At 43.9% G+C, this 25,656-nt stretch overlaps 1 protein-coding gene across 1 annotated transcript in view; it reads right to left on the bottom strand.

The window, feature by feature from the left end:
- The window catches only part of Mfap3l (microfibril associated protein 3 like), a 43,449-nt gene extending 25,143 nt beyond the window's left edge, over positions 1-18,306 (bottom strand). Inside the window, exon 1 of the mRNA XM_031339895.1 lies at positions 18,115-18,306. The gene's annotated coding sequence lies outside the window, so the exon portion shown is untranslated. The remainder of the gene's footprint in view (positions 1-18,114) is intronic.
- Between the last annotated feature and the right edge of the window lie 7,350 nt (positions 18,307-25,656).

The raw sequence follows: 25,656 nt of genomic DNA, 5'->3' as shown, positions 1-25,656 counted from the left end.
AAAAAAAAAAAAAAAGTAGGAGTAAAGAAACCATTGCCCTTTTCCCAGTTGGGGAAAATACAACCGATATTCATTAAAAAAAAATAACATGCAGGTCAAGAGCTGTTTCCTCCCAGAGGCTGGCCCTGTTGGCACTGCATTCTCAAACACATCTTTTATACTACCAGGAGTAAAGAGGACACTGCAGTGCTGTTTTAATATACTTGGGGTAAATGCATCATGGCTTCTGTACCTGGCTCCTCAGAGTCTCTGAGATGGGCAAACATAGTCACTTGCATTTTAATGTGGGCATTGTAGTTAGCCAGCTGTCAAGCCTCCCTTCTTCCTCCTATCCTATCTCGCCGTGAAGTTACTAATGGGTAGGTGAGTTACTAGTGGGCAGGTAATACAATTCAAAGACCATACAGAAGATTTATCTTACTCAGAAAAAAAAAGGTAAATAATCATGAAAATTTAGTTTGGAAAAAACAAAAAGCACCAGCTTCATGGAGAATCATTAATTAATTAATTAATTAATTAATTAGCGGTTATTTTAGGAAGTCAGTCTATTGCATGCCATGCCCTTTCACTTCTATAGCATTAGCACTTATTAAGTGGTCAATATATGGCCAGGCACATAGGGGATGAGCAGTGCTATAAGCTAAATAAATCCTAGGCCATGTCTGCTCACAGTTCTAGCTGGAGAGAGGGACAGCTGTCTCTAGGTGACACAGCCAGCTGGAGAGGTACATCTAGGTCATGTTTGTTGAATACTCCCCAGAGCTTTGCTGTCTTCACTTTGCCCTTGTGGCATGTTCCAGAACTCACGGTGTCTTTGTGGCATCTGCTATTCATGTGGAACTTCTGATACTCTTCCTACCCCTACCACCTTGTTTTCTCTTTCAGAGTGAGGAACTGTCATATAAAGACCCATAGGATTTCCTTAGTAAAAGGCACTAGGAATCACATTTACATATGTGCCTTAGGAAGCTAGACTTCTGTGGAATCGAGTGGTTCATGGGTAAATAAATTATAACTCCCCGCCCAAAGCACAGAAGATATCATATGACTGGATGTTGAGGAAATAACCTACAAATGAATTTTTTAAAGAAGAACATGTCAGACTGGGATCTGACAGCATCATGAAAAGTTTAGTTAATAACACTCTAACTTTGTTAAAGACAATTGAGGTGGCAAAGCGTAAATGTGAGTACTGTAATCCAGCAGCTTAAAACGCAGTCCTTCAAAATGCAAGAACAAAGAGCTTGAGTTTCAAAGGCAGGCTTAACAAAAGCTACAACAACGGGCAAATTGTTAAGCTCCATGTGTTTGCTTGAGGCCTCTGGGAAAACTTTCATAGGATACTTTATTTTCTGTAAATAGGAAAGGAGAAAAAAGAAAAGAAAATGTGTAGCAAACATCAAATGTTCTTTCCTTAATTTGACCCTCCCCTATTTTCCTGCTCTTGTATCTTACCTACAAGTATTTAATAAGATGCTCTGTTGAGTCCTGTTTCTTTTCCATCTAGAGCCTTCAGGACTATAGGTGATGCATTTATGGAGTTTGGGAAAGGGGGCATCTTGTTAAGAGTATTTTAAACTAAATGAATATACATTATTGTGTTTTTGTCTTGGCTGTATTATTGCTGGCACCTTTCCATCAATGGGGCCAAGTACTCTGGTTAGTCACACAATGAGGTTTTGTCACAACATCTGAGTCAGCACTGTTTTCTCTGGTGCACAGGTGGTTCAGTGAGCCCAAGAAACACCTTTTGGTTGAGGAAACATGCCTGATAAGTTTCCATGCATGCACGAAGGAGACCGGGAAGGCAGGCTTGTCCAGATGGTGTGGGTGGTGGTATGGAATGCTGAAGACAGGGGCAGTCTGTTTATAAAGGTCACCCTGCTCAGAACTCAGTGGCTGCTGATGCAGAGGTCGCTAGGAGACTGCCACACTATCCAAGGAGAGAAGGCAGAGTCAGAGTCTGAACGGAAAGCAGTGGGCAAATGGGAAAGGGGCACGAGGATTAGAATGTGCAGGATTTAACGACTGTGAGATCAGACTTCCTGAGCAGCGGAGTCTACAATTAAACTATTGAAGAAATACCTCATTTGCCAAAACCCAATGCAGCACTGTTGGTAGAACACACGAATTATGGATTTCAACTAACGTACCCTTGGACAGTGCTATCCATTGTCTGCTAGACATGGCCCAACAAGAGTTTACAGGAGTTCTGGTCTGCTCTTCTCACTTCTCCTTCTAGCTCTACTGGTTTCCTGTCTCTGACAGATGTTTCAAGGACAAGCAACAGTGACACCATCCAAAGGGCTAAACTGTCATAAACCAAGATACACGGCAGCACATCTTTAGAAGAGTAAAGGCTGTGATTGACCCCTACAAAGAGAAAGACTAGGGGAGACCTCACAGCACTGTGAGTATACCTTGGGCTATTTCTTATCTTAGGACTTAGTATATCTTTGCACTATTTCTAGCTATTCATTGGACAGAATAAAATACACATCTGACTTACTGGATTGCTACAGATAGCCACTTAGACACAACTGAGAGCACATACTACATAAATATCTATCCATCTCTACTCTATCACCCACACCAATGTGAAACCCTCCCAAAGAATCGTATGCTCTGTTAAGTTTTTAACGTAAAAGATATACGTTTTCCAAAAATGATCTGTTTTAAATCATGGCTTTTCCAACTTAAAAAAATAACTATTGGGCTTTACATGTCACATATATACTGTAAATTTTGATGGCATATAAATGCTAAGAAACCATGAATTTTTATCATATTTCCCTACGTAGTCTGTTATTCCAATTACAAATAATTATGTTATAGGGGCTGGAGGTGTAGCACAGTTGGCAGAGTACTTATTTAGCACACACATTGTCCTGGGGTTGATCCCAAGCACTGAGCTCAGTGGCTATGGTACCACAACTCAAAAGGTGTAGGTAGGAGAATCAGCAATTTATAGATCATCTTCAGCCTCATAGTGAGTTTGAGACCAGCCTGGGCTGTATGAGACTTTGTCTCAAGAGAGAATGGGCCTTAAAAACATGTTTAAGTTGCCTTGCCCAGGGTCATGAAATCATTTTAAATGTCCATTTAATGCACCAGTAAGATACTGTTGGCAACTTATTAAATACAAATGCTTATTAAGCTTGATCATCGGAAAGGATGCATTCTAGGGATTTATTACTACAGTCTTTTAAAGAGAGAAAAAAATCACAAAGCTGTATAGAGGAAGACAAACATTATTACAGGTTTTCCTCTGTAGATATAATTGCTAGGGAAGCTGAAAGCAGGACTATTATATGTATTTGCTCACTGAACTAGAACATTAGTCCTGGAAAACCTTAGACATTGTCCATAAAGGTTTTCTTTATGTGAGATATGAAAGGGAGTCTAAGAGGAGGCAGCCCATTGCCAAGGATTAGTGGCGCAGAACCACTATAAAGAGCCTGTGACTGTTCCTGCCCAGATGGGGCCGGTTACAATCTCTTGTAGCTAGAAAGGCAGTGTTGAAGTTGTTCCGGTAGTTGCAAGATGAAGTGAAGACTGTAGCCACAGTTATGTCCTTCAGAGAAGCTGGTCATGCTTGTAGCACATATTTAATGTCTACTAATTCTCATGTTGAAGCAATGGCCCAAAATAATTTGGGTCCCAATAAATTTAAACTTTTAACTGAACACAGGGAAACCTCCTTAGACGCATGCCAACAGGGAAGAAACCTGAGAAGAGAATACACATGGGAAAGGTGTACTACTGCAATGCCTTCATGGTGCCAAGCCAATGTCCAAGACAGATTATACTGCAGATTTTTAAAGATTTTCATGGAGATAGCCAAGTACAGTAACATATACCTATAATACCAGCACTCTGGAGGCTAGGCAGAAGAATTGCTGTTATTTTAAGGCTAGCTTGGGCTATACAGTGAGATACTGTATCAAAAAAGCAAACGGGAGAAAGACAGGTGACTGCAGTGGTCAGGATGCTTATTTTGGCATTTATTGTTCACCTCTTACATCATCCTTGCTAGAGTTCCCAGGCGAAGGCTGGGCCAGAATCATTTCTAGCTGCTCTTTGCCTTGCCTTCTATGCTTCTAGCATTAGAATATATTTTCCCCAGCATTTTACTCTTAATAAAAGCAAAACATCTTTCCTAATCATTTGTAGTATGCATAGAAGAGAATTCAAATTTTCTAATTCCAATATTTTCCTACACGTGTATTATATACCTATATGTCCATATGCCTGTGTGGATGTACACACCCTTCTTGCTCCTGTGGCAGCCAGAGGTTGACACTGTCCATATGCCTGTGTAGATGTACATGCCTATATGCCTGTGTGGATGTACATGTCCATATGCCTGTGTGGATATACATGTCCATATGCCTGTGTGGATGTACATGTCCATATGCCTGTGTGGATGTACATGTCCATATGCTTGTGTGGATGTACATGCCCTTCTTGCTCCTGTGGCGGCCAGAGGTTGACACTGGGCGTCTTTGCTTTAATTTTTGAGACATGGTCTTTTAGTGAGTGGCTGACATCTTTCTGTCTCTGTCTCCCAGTACTGGGATTACAAGCACACATCAGCACACCCAGCTTTCTACATGAATTCTGTGGATTGAAAGTCTGGTCTTCTTTATTCTGCTGTAAGCATCTCATGCTTGAACTATGTCCCTAGCTCCTCCCAATAATTTTTTAATGTTAACTTGATAATCTGTACTATGATTTCTGCCAATTTTGAATTCCAGTTTGTAACCTATCTCAAGTCATTTCCTAACAATTTCTTGGTGTATATAATTTAGCACCTCCTCAAGTCAGAGTAAGCCAGCAGGATATATCAGTGGGTCAGAACTCTTCCTACAGCCTAGAAGAAATGCTAAGTAGATCCCACACAACACAGAGGAGTTTTATTGGAGTATTAATTCCTCGATGTCTACAAGTTGAGTGACTGGCACCATGCCTATGCCCCTGTGGTAACTTTTAGGTCTATTAGCTAGGGAGTGGTATGATACTCTTACAAAAGGATTTAATTATTTTTATGAACATGCACGACTACCTGCATGCATGTTAGTGTACCATGTATTTACTGGTGTCCAGGGAGCACAGAGGGGCCTCAGATCTCCTGGAACTGGAGTTACACCACCTGATGTCCCACCTGATGTGGGTTGTGGGAAACAAACCTGATTAACTTTGGTCCCTCTGCAAGAGTGGCAAGTATTCTTAACTGCTGAGCCATCTCTCCAGTCCCATTATTAAAAAACTATTATTCTTTTTTTTTTATGTATGTGCACATGAGAAACATAACGTGGATATGGAGGTAAGAGGTCTGAATACAACATTTGGGAGCTGGTTCTCTCTCTCTGTCATTGAGATACAGAGATTAAATTCAGGATGGGGACTGAACTTAGGTGGTCTAGTCTGCTTAGCAAGTGTTTTCACTTGTGAGCCATCTTGCCAGCTCAGGGAGTCATAGTCTCAACACACTTTCTTAATTGTAAAACAGGCCAGAACCAATTTTGAGTTCAGATTGTCTTGCTAGTTCTGGGAACTCCATAAAGTCTCATGGCTGGCACCGTGAATGAGTCTTTGTGCACACACAGCTTCCCAACTGGCCAAATGCAATTAACTCACTGCTCAGGAGTACCGAGAGCAGTTTTTCCCATGCACTCTTTCAGAGGGCGGCTGATTATTTTGCAAGGGCACAGCCTGTAATAAAACTATCAAACTCATTATGAGCCTCAGGATATTAGTAGCTCTCACTAAAGCAAAGAATAACTGAATAACATCCAATAGGGGCATGCACCATATTCTAGACTACAGCTAGAATTAAGCACACGATGAGGGCCTTCCTGCAGCCAAGAAGTTGAGATTTAGAGGAGGACAAAGGACAGGCAGGGTTTCTGGGAGGGGAAACAGGATGGACTCTGAAGTTAAGGTGGAGGACAGAAATCCTAGGAAGGGATGCAAGGAGGAAAGGACTTTGGAATTTTGGGATTAAGGTCTACAACCTGGGATGAAGACTGCAACTCATTTCTTTACAAGAACAATTCTCTCAAGAACACCAGGGGTCATCCAGAACCTCTGAACTGCTGGCCTTTCTCTTAGGTTCCGCCCAAACCCACGATTCTCTAAGCACAGTAATCAAGGCTGGGGCTGGCCAGGGGAAGAAATGGTAGGGATGAAGAGACAAGAGAATGAACAAGAGAATTGTTAGCACACAGATAAAACAATAAAATAAATCCTATCCCAGGGTTAGTCTTCACCGTTAGCTTGATCTGGTTTGGGATCACCATAGAAACATATCAAGGTGTTTCTAGAGTTCTAAGTTTAATGGAGAAAGGAAGATCTGCTTTGAATGTGGGTTGTGCCGTCCCGTGGGCTGGGGGTTCAGACTGAATAAAAAGAAGAAAGGTAGCTGAGCCCCAGAATCCATCTCTCTGCTGCCTCATTGCAAATGTTTCCTCTCTCTCCTGCAACCATGTTTCCCCCGTCACCACAGGCTGACCCCTCAACCTGTGAGCCCAAAGAAACCCTGCCTTCTTTAAAAAGGAAAAAACAAATCTCATCTCAGGATCAACAGGTCAAACTGTGACCACAAGCCGTTTGAGACTTGAAGGATGGCTCACAGGAACTGCTGGTGCGCCATAAGGCATGCGATAGCTTTCCTCCACAGGGAACAGAACATCCCGTGTACACAGGAAGCATGGGGCTCACATTCGAAAGGTAGGATTGTCCACTCACACCCTCTTTGGGACTCAACCCTACTCCTAGCAGTGACAAACCAGAAGGTTGGCAGGGACTACCCTTCTGGGTACAACATAGGCTCCAACTTCTCTTCTGAAACAGAGAAGAGCAAGAACTGAACCCCACTGACTATGGAGCTCGATTCAAGGCCTGAAATACACGTTCTTAATCGGTATTCCCAAATATCCAAGCACCCTTCTCTCCCTGTGCCTCTGAGTATTTGATTAAAGCCACTCAAATTCACTGCCATGGTCATTGACCAATTAAGGCTTTGTTTTTCATTGGCATGAGACTTTATCCATTTGAAAAAAAAATGCACTTAATAACTAGAGTGAGTTAAACAGCTTTTCCTCTTTCCTGGTTCACCAGCCCATTTTCACAAAGTGGGGTTGCATAACCAACATTCCACATGGGAAGTGGTTAGGTCACTCATGCTAACACAACTGGATTTCTGAGACACAGATCAGAAGGGATTCTGTAATTCAAACTCCACCTGACTTAATTCGTATTAAGGGAGTAACAATGACTTCCTTTATCGTCGACACCATTTATGGCTTATAAAACATTCCACCCTCAGAAGCCCCCTGTGCTCTGGAGTTGGGGCAGGCCTGTGTGATTCTGCCCACATGATCCTGGAAGAAGCAATTTGAAGCTGCTGGCCCTAGCCCAGGAAGCCTCCTGCTGCACTCCATCCTTCAGATTTCCGATTTCCAGTCTGCTGTGTACACAGGGATCCCCGAGGACACACATCAGCTTAGGTAAACTGTCCAAATGCTGGAGACGTTTAAATTTAAATTTAATACATTTACACCCATGTCTTAGTAATCATCATTTCAAAGATTTAGGGCAAATGAATGACTTTTCAGAAGCTGGGCTTAGATCTGAATTGTCTTCTAGCTGGCTTTATTCTGTAGATTAAGATAAGTTTTCCCAGCAAGCCTATGTGCAATACAGCAAATTGTTAGAAACGAATTGAATAACTTGCAGTTGAGATAGCTCAGTGGTTAAGAGTACTGGCTGTTCCTCCAAAGGGCACAGGTGGGATTCTCAGCACCCCTGTGGCTGGCAGCTCTCAGCCATCTGGGTAACTCTGCAGAGGTTCCGATGCCCTCTTCTGGCCTCCCCAGGCACCAGGCACACAAACAGATCCATAGGTAAGCATAGGCAAAATGCCAGTATGTATAACATAAAATCAATGGTTCAAACGTATAGCCAGCTGAAAATAGGAAGCCCCTGGTTTCCACACCATTTCTCCCTGCTGTGATGGGCAAAGGCCTTGGAGGCTCTGAACAAGCACGAGGTGTTTTTCGTGATTACCCGGGCACTCAGGCTTAGCTAAGCCCTAAAAGCAATGAGGAGCTGCTGAGTCTACTAACTGAACAAATTATTTATAAGGTGATTAGTGTCAGTTTAATGTCAATGGCTCTAGTAAAAAAGGTTCAAGACCAGGTTTCTACCTCCCAGGGGCCTAGCAATGCAAGGTACAGAAATTCGTGGGAGACAAAATGGAAAAGTCATAGACTATTCCCTGGGCTTGGCCAAGACCTGGGGGGTGAAGATAAGAGACAGCGTAGTTTTCCCAGCAGGAATAATGGCTTCACTGTGGAGCGTAAGTGTAGAAGTAAATTGTCACGGTGAGGAACAGAAGCCTGGGTTGTGATATGTTTTCACGAAGCAATTCTACTTCATCTGCTGTGAGAGCCATCCCAAGAACTCTGGAATGGTGAAGTAGTCTCCCAAAAACTCAAGTTTAACAAATGGGCTGCTGGAGCTTCCAGACTGTAGAATCTTCAGAGCTATGTGAAGAGCACTTAGGTGGTCTATTACTTAGGAAGCAAAACCAGATACTCCTGTGTAAGAAAAGGTAGGTGACTGACCACAGCCTCGAAGTTGGAATGAGATGCCCGTCAAAGGCAAGAGTGAGCTAAAAGCTGAAAGTAGCCCAGTGTGCAAACATCCCTGGAGAAATGCTGAGCCCCCATGAAGGCAAAAGATGGGCATAAGGCCAATGCTTTCTGGGAATGAGTCTCAGGCTTCTGGAAAGTATACTGGGATTGAGAAAAATTGGTTACTTTGGAGACATCTAACTGGAGTCCAACTCAGAGATGAGGTCACCTAGGGTTGTCCAAAAGCTTGAAGTTAAAAATGAAAAAATAGCCAGGCGGTGGTGGCGCACGCCTTTAATCCCAGCACTTGGGAGGCAGAGGCAGGTGGATTTCTGAGTTCGAGGCCAGCCTGGTCTACAAAGTGAGTTCCAGGACAGCCAGGGCTACTCAGAGAAACCCTGTTTCGAAAAACCAAACAAAAAACAAACAAAAAAAATGAAAAAATAAATAACACACATACACACACACACACATACACGCACATACGCACACACAGAGGCAGAGGGGGGGATGAGAGGGAGGGGTGGAGATAGAGAGGGAGAGGGAAAGGGAGAGAATGAATGTGAGAGGAAACAAACAAGGACAACAAAGCCTTTTGTCCAAATTGGGCTACTACCAGAAGTGGCAGGAGAGAGGCAGAATGACAACAAGAGCCACCCTGGCCTATGGCAGGATGGGCCATTCCAGTGCCTGCACTTAAAATAACACAGAAGTACAGAACCTGAGATGAGTCACAACATCCAACAAGCAGGAAATGGAATGGTTTCTAGAAGTTAAACCGCCCACTGTCATCCCATAAGCATGCCCCAAATAAAGCCTGGAGAGAGTCAAGTAGCTTCCTCAACTAATGATAGAGAAGACTGGCTTTGCATCTGTCCCCACCGTTGGTGTGTGAACATCTGTCCCCACAATGGCTGTGTGTGCATCTGTCCCCATGGTGGGTATGTGTGCATCTGTCCTCATGGTGGCTGTGAGTGCATCTGTCCCCATGGTGGCTAAGTGTGTATCTGTCCTCACAGTGGCTGTGTGTGCATGTGTCCCCAGGGTGGCTATGTGTACATGTGTCCCCGGGGTGGCTAAGTGTACATCTGTTCCCATGGTGGCTAAGTGTGCATCTGTCCTCACAGTGGCTGTGAGTTCATCTGTCCCCAGGGTGGCTGTGTGTACATGTGTCCCCAGGGTGGCTGTGTGTGCATGTGTCCCCAGGGTGGCTGTGTGTGCATGTGTCCCCAGGGTGGCTTTGTGTGCATGTGTCCCCAGGGTGGCTGTGTGTGCATGTGTCCCCAGGGTGGCTGTGTGTACATGTGTCCCCAGGGTGGCTGTGTGTGCATGTGTCCCCAGGGTGGCTGTGTGTGCATGTGTCCCCATGGTAGCTGTGTGTGCATGTGTCCCCAGGGTGGCTGTGTGTCTACCTTCCTTGCAGAGGAACTAGACCTTTGGGGAAGGTCTAGTTCCAATCAGACTCTGCAGTATCCATGGCCACAAGTGATGCCTATGCTAGTTCGAGCAGGTGCCTCGAACAGTTGTGTGTGTATATGTGTGTGTATGTGTGTGTGTATGTATGTATGTATGTATGTATGTATGTATGTTTATATGTATATATTCTTGCAAGTATAGGGCACTCCTTAATGAACCCAGGAGGACCATCTGAAGTAGCTAAGTCTCCAAACTCTGACCTTGTGTCAACTGGGTGAGCCCCATCAGTGCACAATTCTGGAGCCCGTTGCTCCAACCCACTTATTTCTTCAGGAAACAAACCTTTCCCCTTGGCTTTCCTTCTGACCATCAGTCTCCAGTCCTCAGTGGAAGGAATGGGCTAGGATTACACTTAAGTATCTGTTAAAGAAAGTATTCTTCTTTCCACTGATCACAAAGTCCACTGTAGCAGACCGTCCTCTAAAGATGCCCTCTCAGTGCAGGTACCACATACTCCCATGTAGAGGTGGTGAAGAACTAGAGAATGGACTCCTTTCATTTATATTTCTCTTACAGTATCAATGCCCTGCAAATGGTAAATAAGGTTCACATACATGATCTCTGGCTTGGGCATTACTCCTCTTCCTGCTTTAAGTGTATACAATAGAAATTAATCTCTCTGGAGCTTCCAGTCCTGCCCTGGTATAGAGCCAGGGAGAGTTGCACCAAGTAGGAGTGCCTCCATTTATATGCAACACTTGACAATCTAATTAATTGCCCAGGAGTTGTTTTAAATGCCTCCCTTCGTTTCCTGCCCAGACGTACAAATCGATCACCGAGTCCTAGCAAGTCTCGCTCCTAGGCATTTGGCCACCACCTTGCTTCTTCTTCCCTGGTGATCATCACCTCGTCAGGCAGCACCCTAAGAGACTCCTTCCTCCTTGATTTGCTTCCAACCCACATGCCCACGTGCCTTCCCCACACAAGCCTTGTTGCTTATAATCATCTGACTCTCCAAAAGCTGATTGAAAACATACTCCAGGGGCTGGGGATACAGTTTAGTTCACAGAGTGTTTGCCTGATATACATTTGGGCCTGGGTTCAAATCCCTAGGATTGCAAATAAAACAAAATGAACAAATAAAACATCATTTTGTTCAGAGTGTTTCTGAACTCTTGAGCAGGACACACACAGCTTTTCATGATGTTTTTCATTCTGAGAACTGTCATGAATTTACTATCATCCTGGTTTCCTCTCTCCCTCTATGTTCTTCCATATGTCCCTTACTGACTTCTTTTCATAGAACCTCTGTGGCTTCCAATGTTGTCTTCCTTCCCTTGCCCACCTGAAAAGACCCTACCTACCTAGGAAATCTTGGTTAAAAGGCCCCAACTTCATCCCAAACTCCATAATTTCAGGTGATTTCCTTTTGTGTATGTCCATTCCCCCATTGGATGATGAAATCTCAGGCTGTCAATTTTTGCTGAGTGAATGCATGAGTTACTGAATGGATAGAAAATATACTTGAGAGACACTGGTTGAAAATACAGATGTGGAAACATTGGGGTATGGTGAATGATGGGTGTAGTCACAGGGAAACCCATTTACTCAGAAAGAACAGAGTAGCTTACAAATCAGAAGACCAAGCCTTGAATACCAAGAAAGTACAGGACAAGCACTCAGAGAAAGGACAAAATAAAAGAAAGGTACAGGGACTGGAGACATGGCTCAGTGATTAAGAGCACTGGCTACAGAGAACCCGTGTTGGGTTCCCAGCACCCACATGGTGGCTAGCAACCATGTATAGCTTCAGTTCCAGAGGATTTGAAGCCTTCTTCTGGTCTCCTTAGGCAAAGCATGCATGTGATACAGACATGCATGAAAGCAAAACACTGATACACATGAACTAAAAATAAATAAATCTTAAGAGAAGAAAGGTCTAACTAAAGGCATAATAGTCCAAAGATTAATTTATGCAGAAAAAGTTCTGAAAGCAGGGAAAGAAATGTAAAGATTGTCAGAATAAAAATGGAGTTGCTTGATCAACCCTAACAAAAAGAACATAGCCAGGAAGTCATAAAGGGCAGGCTCTTAACACAGGATCCCCTGAGAACTATCCTTGCACAAACTTCTAAAACTGTATACAAAGTATATAATAAGGATGTTTACCCAGCAACTCTGTCTTAGATGGAAGCCACTCCTGTCAGTAATAACTGTGATCAAGGATTATGGTCTCTGAATGCCCAGTGTAATCCTTCCCATCTAGGGTTTTAAACTTCTTACATCAACCTCTTTGAATATGCTCATTGTTTAATATTCCCAATGAAACACTGTCAGTCCCAAATAAATATCATTTTTTTTTCATTGTAGAATCTCTCCCTGATTACTTTTTCACTTGATTGACAAGTTTATTCTGAGCTAGTAATACCACAGGGGAAAAGAAGAATTACTGCATCATTGTGAAAGACATATGGGTGAAAACAGCAAAACAGCAGTATGGTATGTAAATGGAACCTATGCAACATACATGCATATGTGCATACATACAGATAGACAGACACTTCTTTTTATTAAGATAAATTTTAATAAAGTCCTATGGCTGTTGTTTTTAATAACAGATATTGATCACCTTGGGCATCCTCTGCTACACTGTCTGAAAAAAAAAATACTCCTTGAGTCCATCTTTTAACCAGAAGATAGCTCTTTCCAGTTTAGATTTTCAAGGCACAGAGCGCCACCAACTCAAGGAGACTTTAGGTTTTTGTCCAGAACTGAGGCCTTGTCCAGAAGAGAGACTAGATATGTTGGGAAAAGAGGAGCTGAACTTCTTATATTTAAGCATGAGGCTTTGTGATCTCATGTTAGCAGCTGTCCCAGATCTCCCCACAAGAAGGAAGCCAATCGCAAACATGGCTGACAGACCATAGCAGTGTCCAGATGAATCAGCACAAGTACTTGTATAGGAAATAATTCTATACAGACATTTACCCAGCAACTCTGTGGGATCTTAGACTGAAGCCAGTCTTGTCAATAATACCTGTGATCTGAACAGCCAGTGTAATCCATGGAGGCACAGCATTTTAAGCAGCAGCCACCAACTGAGCAAAGGAGGCCCATGCAAAATTTCATCACTCTCAGTCAAATGGTCCCAAATTTGTGTTTTCACAACTCCCCCAACACTCAAATGTATTTGGTAGGAGACAGCAGAATATTGCTAAGATGGCACTAAGCATAAAAAAAAAAATAGAAGATGGTCATATTTTAAAAATGAGGCTATGTCCCAATCAGCCGCTATAAAATCAGAACACACTAGGTTGAATCATCCTGAACCAGGAGTTGTGTTTTGGTTACAAAACATCCCCTATATGTTTATGTGTTTGAATACTTGGTTTTCAGCTGATGATGCTATTCTGCGCAGTTGTGGAACTTTTAAGAAGTCTAGCTAGAGGAAGTGGGTCCCTTGTGAGGAGGGAGGACAGGCACTAGGTGCTATAGTAAGGCCCCGTTTCTGAGCCAATCTTCTCTGCTTCCTATACTTTGCTGAGATTTGAGCGTGCAGCCTCCTGATCCCATTACTGGCCCTTAAGGACTAGACCTTCTCAAACCAGGAGCCAAAATAAATACTTTTCCACTAGGTTTTTTTTTTCTTTTTCTGTCAGCCGTTTGGTTTCAAGCAACAAGAAGTGTAATTAACACTGAAGACATCTCTAAGCTATAATTAACATGGGACTCATCTATTTGCTTTCATTTTTATAACCTTCTATAAGGAACTGTGAATAAAGGTGTTCTTAAACTATTGATTGCACAAATACATGTGAATGATGTTATTTCAGAGATCTCTACTGGCCACTGACTACCTTGGGGGTAATTTCCTTAACAAACTGACCTGTGAAATTTGGGGTTTAGCTATTGTGATGGTTTTAGACATAAGCTCGGGTTGTTGAACACTTGATCTCTAGCTGGTGGTGCTGTTTGGGGAGGCTGCAGAACCATTAGGAGGTAGAGCCTTGCTGGAGAATGGACATCACTGGGGGGAAGGCCTTGAGAATTTGTAGCCCTGGCCCCATTTGCATGTCACTGTTTTCTGTGCATGGCTAAAGATGTAACCAGATAGCTTCATGCTCCAGCTGCCTGCTGCATACCTCCTCTGTCATTGTGGATTCTCACTCTGGAACCATAATCCAAAATCAAGTCTTTCTTCCATAAGTCACTTTTGGTCATGGTGTTTTATCACAGCAAGGAGAGTTAACTAATACAGCTACACCTTGCTCTTTTAAAGGAAAATAAACCTCATAGAAAGTTTCTGTCTTAGTTTCATTTCTGTCGCTGTGACAGATACCCAGACAAGAAGGAGAATAGAGGAGGAAAGGGTTTATTTCACTTACAATCTCATGCTCAGCTACCTTTCTCCTTTTTCATACTGTTCAGTACCCCCTACCTAGGGAGTGGTGCCACCTACAGTGGACTGTGTCTTCCTACATCAATTAACAAATTGGACAATTTCCCACAGGCATATCCAGAAACTAACATGATCTAGATATTCCTAATTAAGACTCTTTTTCCAGGTTTCTCCAGGTTATGTCAAGCTGGCAGTTAAAACCAGTCAACAAACTGTTTGCTTCATATTGCAGTTTAAAGCCCTAAGTGAGTTTCCCATTGTTTACCTATAATGGGATAGAATCCACCCTCCTTTGTGTGTAGTTTAATTCATCACTCTGAAGGGAATACTTTGTGTCCCTTATGCTGCCTCTGTCTGTTATCTTATTATACCAAATCTCCCTTTGAATAAGGCTGCATGAGCTTTCTATGGTGTCCATAAGCAATTACCACAGTTTTAGGGACTTTACACAGCACTCATTATCTCATTGTTCTGTGGTTTGGAAATTCACCACATGTTCTAGTTCCTTTTCTGTTGTAAAGTATTCTGACCAGAAGCAACATGGGGAGGAAAGGGTTTATTTGGCTTTGACTCTCAGGGCAGTCTATCATCACAGGGCAGGAACTCAATCAGAAGCTTAAAGCAGAAACCATGGGGGATCATGCTTGCCAGCTTGATTGCTGGCTTATTCTCTGACTCATGCTCAGCTACCTTTTTATACAGCCAGGCCCTCTTGGCTGAGGAATAGTGCCTCCCACAGTGGACTTGGCCCTCCTATATCAATTAGTAATCAAGAAAATGCCCATATTAACCAGACTTGAAGTCTGTGTTTTCTATACAATTAGAATTGACATTTAGAACAAAGGCTGTTCCCATTTAACTTTACACTTTGTGTATAGAATATATTCTATGTACTTGTGGTTAATTAGGGTGTGTGAGGCTTTATTTATTTGCAAGGTTTTCTTAATAACAAAATTCATAATTCTTTTTAAAGGTCAATGCCCCACAGACATGCCCACAAGACCAATCTAGTCTAGGCAATTCTTCAATCACTGTTCCCTCTTAGGACATGTAAGTTGACAACAAGAACCAATGCATCTAGTCACACATGCATCTTAGTGGGGTAAATTTGGGGCACTGGTGGAGGAAGAGTCTTCTCCTTTGCTATTGCAGCTGCCCACACTGGCCTGTGAGACCCTTTCATCTTCAAAGCTGGCAGCAGCCCATGGAGTCTTCCTCAAGGCACCACCACAGGATTCCTCCTTAGCCTCGAAGAGCCCGGGGATGACACGGGCATGCACGGATGTTTTGGAATTATCTTATCTCGAGTTTCTTCCTTCAGCACATCCAGGAAGTCTTGTCATGACCCTGCATGGAGGCATTTTTCTTCCTACCATAGTAAGTTCTTTCTAAAGAGGGGGGCCCATTCCTCTGCTTAAAAGACTCTGAACTGGTTCTCAGTACTCCCGGAGAGTCTGCACAAAGTCACCACTCCCACAGGGGCCTTTCCTCCTCCAAACTCAAGGAGGCCATCTTTCTCTGCCTCTTTCAGGCCCACACACGTACACGGACTGCAACACTTATTTTGTACTCTAATTGATTTGTCTTCGGGCACATCACTCCAACTAGATGGTGTGAGTCATGCTGTCTTACTCATCCTTGCAGCTTCTAAAGCCTTGCCATAAAAGTTTGTGGGGAAGAAAATTCAATGTGATATTTTAATGCATGAAGAGACCTCAGGTGGAGGCAGAGGCAAGACCAATAAATTTACAGAGCCCCTCTTTGGAGCATAAGTGTTAAATGGCTCTGTCTGCCTTTAATTAGTTATAATCATATAACCAACCAACCCCTGTTCTTTTAACCATTCCACAGAAGTGTCAGAGCAAATTTAAAACCAACCATTTGCACCTTAATGCTGATTTTAACTATAATGTGATTGGCTGTGGAAACCTTCAGAATTGTAAGTGTTCCCCTGGGTTTTGCTAGAAAAGATTACTTGTACCCCAAATGCTAGGATGAATACTAAGTTAGGCAAACACTACTATCTACATATTTTCTGAATTCATACAAACACACTTGCCTAATGACCCTAAATGAATTAGTCTGAGATTGAACAATTTGGTTACTGCAAGTAGCCACTTGGTATTTAAGTGTTTGGAAGTTCTTGAAATAAAAATTATTGAACGTTCAAATTAAACAATGGCTGTGTTACTTAAATAGTCTTAAAATTTTTCAGTTGTTAGCTAAAAAGGGTGAGAAGTGGGGTTTGAATAAGGTCACACCAGTGTGGGGACTTATATTTTTAAAAGAAATAGTCTGTTATACATCTACTGTCACTAGCAAAACCACGGGGCACAGAAATACAAACCCAGTAACACTCCTAAGACCTATGCGCTCAGCTCCCTGCTATGAATCAGAAAGACACAGCTAAGGAGAGATCCTACTTGTCTCTTTCTAAACAGCATGAGGAATATATCTGGAGCAATCATGGCAGATTTTAAACGTGGTGCATCACACAGAACCAGATAATGTAACCAGTCATGTGCTGGGTTCCTCGAACTTGTAAATAACTTAATAGATGTATATGGGTAGCTGTAGGGGGAAAGAGTAGCATTGCCTTAGAAGGTACAAATTGCATTTTTGTGCATTAGCTCAGTGTCTGCAAACTCCCTTGCTCTAATTTAGTCTCTCCTGAAAACAATTCTTTTTCCATCTTGCATATTTCATCCTGAACATTTGACTATGTTGAGTATAGTAGCAACTTTGAAAAAAAAAGTGTTTCGTCTAGGAAAAAAAGTGAGAAAACTTCAAAAATCACTGTCTCTGCACTGCCGATTCCAAGTTCTTAATATAAAGCTAGAGCAAATAAACATTGCTATAGTAACCACACTTTGAACAAGTGTCTTTCAAAACAATGACAACGGAGCCATAATATTTTCTACAGGGTGAGCAGCTAATGCACCTGCAAACATTTTCTTTTCTTTTTCCAGTTTGCTTTACAAACCTTGGAGTTTGCGATCTCAGGCTATTTTAAAGAGGGAGACAAGCAATACTCGGGCTTAAAAAGGATTGACTCGGCATTTACTTTTTTTAGCCAAAGAAGCACGTTTCCCCATTCCAGGCCACGAGGCAATTTCGTGTCAACTTGCTATGGTGGGAAATGCGACAAACTCCAAGAGCTCCCGAGACTAGGAGGCAGCTCTTAGCACCCGCTGCTTCCCACAGTCCTGCAGCATCAGGACCCGGCGCTTCGGAGCTCCCCACGCCGCCTTCCGGGCAAAGGCCAGTACACCCCTTTCTCTGTCTGGAGAAACTGAGGCACCGTGACCAGAACGATCCACAGCCGGACGAAGAGCCCTGTCTCTGCGTGGCATCCTCCTTCTCCCGGGAGATTCGGAAGGCTATGTGCTAACGCGCTGTGGACAGCGCACCACTGGCCATCAGGAGCCTGGGACGCGACTGTCCCCAACCCGCCGGTCTCCGCCCTGCTTGTATTTCCAGCATCCAGCGACCAGCGCACGAGTTGGGAACGCTGGACACCACCTCCAGGCGCGTAACCTCCGCCAGCCCAAGCATCCGAAAGTTCTGCAGCTCGGGTGGCCGCAGACTACCAACCCGGCGCCGGCCTCCCTCCTACCGTAGCCTGCCGCCCAGGCTCGCCCGCCCAGTGCCCTCACTGACCTGACACCACTGCGCCACTCGGGTGGTCGCCGTGCGCCGCTCGCCATGGCCACCCGGGGAGCTCTGCAGCACCGAGCGCTTACCAACCTCTGCCGCCGCCCGCGCCTCTTCTCAATGCGGGTTACCAGCCCCGCCGCCCAGAGCCGAAGCTTCCCACCTACGGGAGCCAGAGCCGGCGAGAGCCGAGCATGCCCAGTGCGGCTCCCGGCGGCGCCGAGCTCCGGTGAGCTCTGTAGAACCGGGTTTTCGCAGCAGCCGTGGACGGAGGCGGGCCGCTGCGGGTGGTGGGCTCCGCCCACCCCGGGTGGGCCCGGCTGTCTGCAGGGGAGCATCCTGCTCAGCGAGCCCCGCCTCTGGGCAGGACCGGGCGGCCACGGGGCGGTGCTCCTGCGCGCCACCCTGACTCTTCCATCACACTCTGCGGTGGTGGGGCAGCATGACTGGTAATTGTCGGGGGCAGGGCGCTGCAGGCGTTGTCACCGCAACTTTCCGGAGCGTCGCGTCGCAGTGGCGTTCAAGGATACGCAGGCAAAGGCGTCTATGAATGTCATCCTGGATGCCACCGGCAACCAACCCACCCACATATTAACCTACCTAGTCTCTAAGGCCGTCACGCCACACCACCTAGCGAGCAGGGACATCTGGGGGCCTCCTAGGCGGCCCGCGCTGTCACAGCAAAAGCACGGTGGACGCCTCGAAGTGACACGGATAAGACACAGCAGGGTCTTGGCGGTGGATTCTGAGTGGTGTGGTTCCGTGAGAATTTATAAAACTGCCCCTTAAAATTGTTTGCAGTTTCGACGTTCTCTCTAAATTGCAGTTAAGCTGTTGTTTTGATGGGAAAAATATTCTAAAAATATTTTTAACACCTACATAAGTTTTCTGTGAGCAGCACTACAATATTGGTGGACCTCTCCCCCGCCCTCCCACATCTATTTAAATATTATCTCTCTACCTATATCTATCTTTCTATCATCTATCTATCTATCTATCTATCATCTATCTATCTATCTATCATCTATCTATCTATCTATCTATCTATCTATCTATCTATCTATCTATCTATCTATCTATCTATCTATCTATCTATCTATCTATCATCTATCTATCTATTGATCTTGTCAGTTTCTGGGACAGTGACCAGGCTCCTCCTCCTGAGCTCTTTTATCTTCCCCGCCACCCGCGGCCACGCCCCACACGGTTTTTTTTTTTTTAACTCCAGTAGTCCCGCCCCCACACCTATGTTGGTCGTAGGCTGCTGGAAAAACACGGAGAGTTGGATTGAGCAAATTAACGCTACTAAAGTGGCTCTGGCTGTCATACCCTGAGTATTCCACCTTGAATCAGGGACAGCTGTCAAGATGACAGGTGACAGGAAGCTATTTACCGGATAGCAGTCCACCTCCTTTCTGGGACTGACAAACCCAGAGGCAAAGTATTATCTGTAACCCCAAGCCCTGAGCTCTGACCGCAGAAGTGGCTGCAGACAACTGAGCATGCTCCGAACAGTGCCAGACAGCTGCACGTGGTTGCCTCTGGCATCTGGGTGCACAAGGTTGAGGAGCATCAAGACATCAGAGCTCAGGAGACAGGAGCTGGGCTTACAGCAAGCAATAGCATGGGCACGTGGGGCGAACGCTGGTGCTGAGGGTCTTATGTGCCAGTGGATGCATGGGCTCTGGTTTCTAAGCATATCAAAACCCAGTCCTTCCCCAAAAGCCTGAGAAATTGAAATCATACTTGAACATTAGTTTCCATAGCATCTTAGCTCAAAGAACCTCCCTGCCTCTTTCAAAAAAACTAACCTATTCAAGGTATTCAGTAAGCATCCTGTACAATTGTAGTTGAGAACCACACGTAATCTGTCTCCCTTTGTTCAAGTCAGTCATGTGTATTCTTGTAAAGTATTTTGGGATTCATTTTGGCTCTATTTCTTTTCCTCCCCACTCTTTTTTTTTCTGTCATAGAACCTGCAGAATACTACCGTTCTATCTTAGAAATACTTACAGCAGTGTGCTTGTGTGTGAGATGGGGTTTGTTTAAACCTCAGTGACGAAAGACTGGAGTGGGAAAGTACAGGAAAAAGGAGTACAGATTTAAGATGAATAAACCCAGCGAGCAGGAGAAAGAGGGGGTGTAAAGGGACAGAGGGGAAGAGAGGAGGAAGAGGTCAGGGGAGACAGAGAGACTACAGCTCACTGAGCTAGAAGAGTGAGCAGTGAGGTTTGATAAGATTCTAGGAAATAGCCCAAATGAGAGTGGTTCTTCATGTCAGCCTCTTGACCGGAACCAGCCCCAGTTCAGCTTCAGTGTGGTTGGGGTCGCCGTGTCTAGGAGAACTTTACCTTCTTGGAAATACGCTAATGTGCTTCCCCTTTGAATCTGGGGCCATTTTAATTTACCCCGTGGGTTTCTAGAATCTGATATTACTTAGGTCTAGAATACTGCACTGGATCTTGCTCGGATCTCCACCACATGAGTATCACAAAGAGTGAAGCTTGGGAAGGGGTGGGCAAGATGTCTTTTCAACAGCTATCTTGGACTCTGTTTGAAGCTCTCTCCTCCTCAGTCTACCTTGAGTGACATGCCCTTCGTTCTTTAATCCCTGTCACCTTTCCTCCACATCCTGCTTCTTCATGCTCTCTTCTTTGCCCCAACCCATTATCCTCTATTATTCTCTGGCTACTCTCTTCTCTCCTGCTGCCTTGTGATCTCTCATCCTTCTGAAGATTGCCATACCCAATTGCTTAGAATCGTTTCAGGTGATACAAACGCTTATTTTGATTGGTCAGTATCTAGTATTTGTCCATATATGTCAATATTTTATTTCACCTTTACCCCTAACTGTATTTTTTCTCTCTCTATCCCTAAGTTCAGACTTTAGATGTAATCTAACAGAACAGCCCAAGTGGTATGCCTCAGGAAGGCCAAACCCAGTGTGTCCTAAGCAGAGCTCATGAGCTGTGATTGCTCTTGTGCCATATTTTCTCGCAAGGTTCCTGGTACCTCCACTTAGCTAGAGATCACAAATCTGGAAATTTCTAGACCTAGTCACCTTGCTTTCTTCTGCCATCCTGCTGGCCACAGGCACCCTCCCCCTGCCTGTGGGTATGTCTGCATAGCTCCTGTCCCTTGTGTCCTTACCTACTCTGCTCTCTTCAGCCCTCCTCATCACTAGACATCTTTAACCACAGTCCCCTCTGTGTCCCCTTCAACACACCGTCCTCTGTGCCTCCTTGGGTTTTTCTTTCTCAGCAAATTATATTACAGTACATGTGTGCCTTGCCCCTGAGGTGCGTTTCCAGCCAGGTTCCCTAGCATACAGTACCCTAGCCAATCCAAATGACCTGTTGTGCAAAATGACACCGCCCCATGCTTGTCACTTCTTTTGTAAGCATTCAAGAGTACGTTCAGACTGGGCACACTCTGGCCTTCCTGCAGACTGGGCACACTCTGGCCTTCCTGCAGTGACTTCTGCTTGGATACTTCATCTGTGCCTTATCTCTTGTCTCTATTTTGACATCTGATCTTGAATTTTTGTTTCTTTGCATTCACTGCACCGTTGATAACCAGGGCTGCATCTCAACCATCTATGTTTCCAGTACCAACAGAGGTTTACTTGATGGATGAATGATAGACCTATGTATTGTTACAATATGGAAAGTTTGCTCCTTTAAAAAATAATTCTTCTCGAAGTGTTTTTGCAAATTGCAAATACAATTACAAATTGCACATAAAATTACATGATGTCAGAACAAAGTCACACCCAGGGCAGCCAGAGGAACCTAAATGAGACCTCAGGTGTGACCTCCTTACACCTCAGAGGTTTTCTTCAGCTTCAGAAGTCAAGAATGCTTTCTGAGCCATCTGGTGCCCTTCTTTCATTGGCATGAAATAGCACAGCATTACTAATTAGTCCACAAATTCCATTATTTTCCATTACCCTGCTTTCTTCTGGCAGTGTACTTACAACCCTCTAATTGTCTGAAGGTCATTATTCTACTCCTTAGAATGGAACTCTTTTTTTTTTAAATTTATTTTTTATTTTTTCTGGTTAAAGCACAGTGCCCAAGACAGGCAAACTAACCATTAATATGGGAATTAATATGATTGTAATACTTCCCTCAACTTTCAGTGTCCACTTATAGATACCTAGAACTACACCCTGGGTATTGTGGGTAGCCACCTGCTTCTGAATCAATGGGGGATGTTTGCTGATGGTTACTTTTTGTCAACTTGATACAGACTTGAGTTACCTGGGAAGAGAGAATTGCCTTCATCTTCACACAAAGAACTGCTTCCATCAGATTGGCCTGTAGGTTCCTATGTGGGGCATTTTCTTGATTAGTGATTGATGTGAGAGGGCCTAGCCCACTGTAGGCAGTGCTAGTCTTCTGAAGGTGCTTCTGTTTTGTATAAGAAAGCAAGATAATCAAACCATGAAAAGCAAGCCAGGAAACAATGTTCCTCTGTGGTCTCTGCTGCACTAAGTGCTTTCATATCTCTGCCTTGAGGTCATCTTGCTTTGGCCTCCCTCAGTGATGTACAGTAGCCTAGAAGCCAAACTAATTTTTCCCTCCACTCGAAGGCACCTGAATAGTGCATAGTGCTCCCCTCTGGATCCTGGATCAGGCACAGGCAACACCCAAACACCAGTTTCCAAGCACAGACCAAATTCAAAGAGATCCTTTATTGACCAAGGCAAAGAGGCAAAGTCACTAAATCTGAATCGGACAAAAACAGAAGCAGATAGCTTTGTACGTGTTGATTTTAAGAGGGAAAAGGGAGAGGTCTGTGTTAGAATGAGCCAGGGTATGTTGGGAAATTCTGACTGGGTGTTAGGGTAGTCAAAATAATGGATTTTGATTGCTGGATCATGATGTCTTGATAGGTGGACCTTGGTGACCAGTCTCCGGAATGAGTCAGCAGCCAGATAAGGGAATAGATCTTGGGGGCCAGCTTTAGGAAGGAAGTCTAACAGTTTAGCAAGGGAACGAAGGGTAAAGGTCAAAACCTGTGGCTGCCGTGTTTGTCATGCTCAGGCCCGCCACAGCCTTTGCCCCTAAGTTAATTTTGCAACAGTGACTCTCCTGGAAAGACCATCCAAAGCCTTTAACAATTCCTCTAGGAGCTTCTGCACACTATATTTGAGAAACAGTTCTCACCCATGTGGATAAAGGGAGGGGGGAGAGTGACAGACGTGTGGATTTTCTTGCCTTGCAGTATGGTAAATAAACTTTTTTTCTTTAAACATAAAAAGGTGGAAAGAAAAGAAAGGAAAAAACAACCAAACAAAATAAAAAGCCATTAGTGCCAAACTTTTAAGTTTGGCTTCCATTTTTTTTTTGGTGGGGGGGGGGTAGGTTCACATGGATAAGAGGACATTCAGTTAATTAAAAAAAAAAAGGTTTATGCATGTTTATGTTCATTCAATAGCCAAAGCTCTATCAGAGAATCTGGAGAGTGGAGAAGAGCAACCTACATAAGGAGCTAGCTAGTTTTCATCCTAGTTGAATCATACAGGGATTTTCCTTGGTGACTGATGAAGGATAGATCTTACCTAAATTCTGCCTCCTTGGAATGTGATTAGGACAGTAGATGTTTTCACTTTAGACTCTACAGAAGGGAGCAATAAGAGGCTACATTATTAATACTATGATATATTATATACACTTCTACATCTGTGTATTTTAGTGAGAAATTTGGCTTCTTTTAAAAGTCATAAATATTATAAGAATGTGTTTTTATTTAAGTCCCTGATGTAGGATGTAGGGCCGCTTCAGATTGTCCACAGCAGCTGACTATGATTTGCCTTGTACTCTAGCAGGGGCGTGATTTTGCCAGCTGCAGATAGTTTCTGTGATTGTGTGATATTTGGAATTCTGAGGACTTTCCAGAGGGTATATAAATGCTAAAGCCCTGAGGGTTTGTTGTTGGTTGGTTGGTTGCTGTTGGTCTAAGTTTGTTTAGTAGTTGTGTGTAAAGAAGAAACAACAAGAAATTAAATATCCTGACGACAATAGCCCTAATCAACAGGAAGTAGTCTAACAATAGCACCCTCTTCCACTTTATCTTTTTTTCTCTCCTATCTGGTGTTAGGGGGTTGAAAGAGTGGAAGAAAAAAGAACCCATGAAGTAGACAAAAGTCAAACTTTAATATAGAATTCTACTTTGGGCTTCTCTTAGCTCCTGGGAGTTTGAAACAGCATACTTGGGACAGTGGGATGTGTGTGGAAGGAGCGAAAAGGAAACAAGGGTTTCTCTGAAGTCTTGGTAGCTGAGGATAGCAAAGCCACTTGAAAAGTCTGAGTCAGTATTAGGAAAATATTCTCTTCCTCTTACGAGTTGAGCCTGTGCACTGAGGTGGTTGAGCCTTTGGAGGTGTTTGAGCATGTGTGTGGTCTAACCAGTTACCCAGCTGGAATAATCTAGATATCAAATGGCATGCTTGAAATTAACAGGAGGCAGAGGGCCCAGCTGAAACCACACCCTTCTGGACCTCCTTCCACACTACAACAAAGCCTTTCCCCCTGACAAAGGTCACCGGCCTATGAGTCTAATAGCCATTACAACTGATCACTCCTTAATTATCTCTCCCAAGGCTTCATTTATTTAGGATCAAATTATTGGCGGGAGGTGGGGAGGGAAGAATGTACTCAGGGTTCTGCCTCTTATGGGCAGGTTTCCTGAAAGCTGGGCAGATGTTTGCATGGGATGTTTAGAAACCACTAGGGAGATGGCTGCACTCCCTATGAGACCCCTTGGCAACAATTTTGACTTTGTAGGCGTTTTGGCTTCAGTTCTGGAAAAGTTTTGTCTTGTATATAATTGGGAGTTTTGTTTCCCACACAATGAAACAAAAAGGTCCAAAACAGACTAAGATATTCTCCAGGAGTATGGCCTGCTTCTTTGTCCTCAGAATTGTTGGGGAGGCCACATTGGTCTTTTCAGAATATTCCCCAGAACAAAGGGTCTCTCATGCCTAGAAGTCTGGCCTCTTTGTGGAGACCTCTGTAGGAGCAACTATGACTTTGTGCAAGCAGGAGAAGAAATCCAAAAGTAAATGTGGCAGTTTGCACCTATCTTTTCTTTCTGGGGTATTTTCAAACCTTACTCATTGATGTAGTTGTTGATTAAAACTAAGAGGAAAGGGAAGAGAATTCTATGTTTTATCCTTTGAATAGACATGACACCAAATTCTTGGAGTGGGCACAGAGCTCTCCCAGGGAGAAAGATGAGAAGCACTGAGGGGGCATATAGTCCTCTGGGAATCCCAGAGACTTGCAGAGGTAATGATGGGGAGAGATGCAAAGAGCTATTGAGATCTATTCGCATAGGTGGCATTAAGAACACAGGATGACTAAGTGGATGTCTGGCTTCTTTTCTGGGGATCAACTAGGTAAAGTATGGACAGATCCGGAAGCCAGATGGCCAAAGCCTCATCCTACCTTAGGGCCTCTATACAGGGAGCTCTAAGACCCAGGGAATGCGTTAGTTGTCAGAATGGGAAAGAGGATTTGACACTTATATTTACTTTGGGTA

This window comes from Mastomys coucha, unplaced genomic scaffold (genome assembly GCF_008632895.1).
Source record: "Mastomys coucha isolate ucsf_1 unplaced genomic scaffold, UCSF_Mcou_1 pScaffold22, whole genome shotgun sequence".
Classification (NCBI taxonomy): domain Eukaryota; kingdom Metazoa; phylum Chordata; class Mammalia; order Rodentia; family Muridae; genus Mastomys; species Mastomys coucha.
The sequence above is the reverse complement of the archived record's forward strand: the minus strand, read 5'-3'. Positions and strand labels throughout refer to the sequence as shown.